Below are 707 nucleotides of genomic sequence, written 5' to 3' on the forward strand. Positions count from 1 at the left end.
AACGGTAGCACTTGTTGGTCAAGCCTTGGTTCAAATCTTCGGTTCAAGTTCAAGTCAATGTTGGGCACTCGTGGTGGCATAGCCAGTATCGAGTTGTCCTGTGATTATTGGTACCAGCCACATAGTGGGGAAGTACTAGGTCGCAAAGGGTATTGCCTGAGCACGAACTGTACGTTCGATAGCTAGTCGTTGTGGTTGCACACTAGAGTGGTTTACACATCTGGAACTCTTTCATTAGGCCTGTGGTTTAGTCCTTTCGCTTGCGAATTGCTGTCCCGCCATTGAAATCACAGAGTATAAATTCCAGTTAAAACCCAGTAAGTTGTACTAGATCTACTTCCATCGCTATTGAACTAATTTCAGTGTGCACAACTGCATGGTTAAGCGTAAAAAACGCGTACCAGAAGCACTGTTCATCGAAACCACAGAGTCTTTAATCGATCAGCATAAACAGCTCGATAAGCTCCTAACAGACTTGTGGTTAACAACGGATAAGCAGCTGAAACTCGTTAAGAAAATCCGAAACGAAATTCCGGATTGTAGGGACGCAGCTGCTCGTTGCGTCGTTCACGAAGTTAATGATCTTCTAAATCGCTACACCACTCATGATTGAACCAAACGCATTTGTTAGCAGATTCAGACTATCCTTGAAGGAACTTTCGATCACTCAATTCACCGTTACATTGCGAACAGCAAGAAAAGCAAGA

Source organism: Plasmopara halstedii, assembly GCF_900000015.1.
Source record: "Plasmopara halstedii genome assembly, contig: Scaffold_2061, whole genome shotgun sequence".
Lineage (NCBI taxonomy): Eukaryota > Oomycota > Peronosporomycetes > Peronosporales > Peronosporaceae > Plasmopara > Plasmopara halstedii.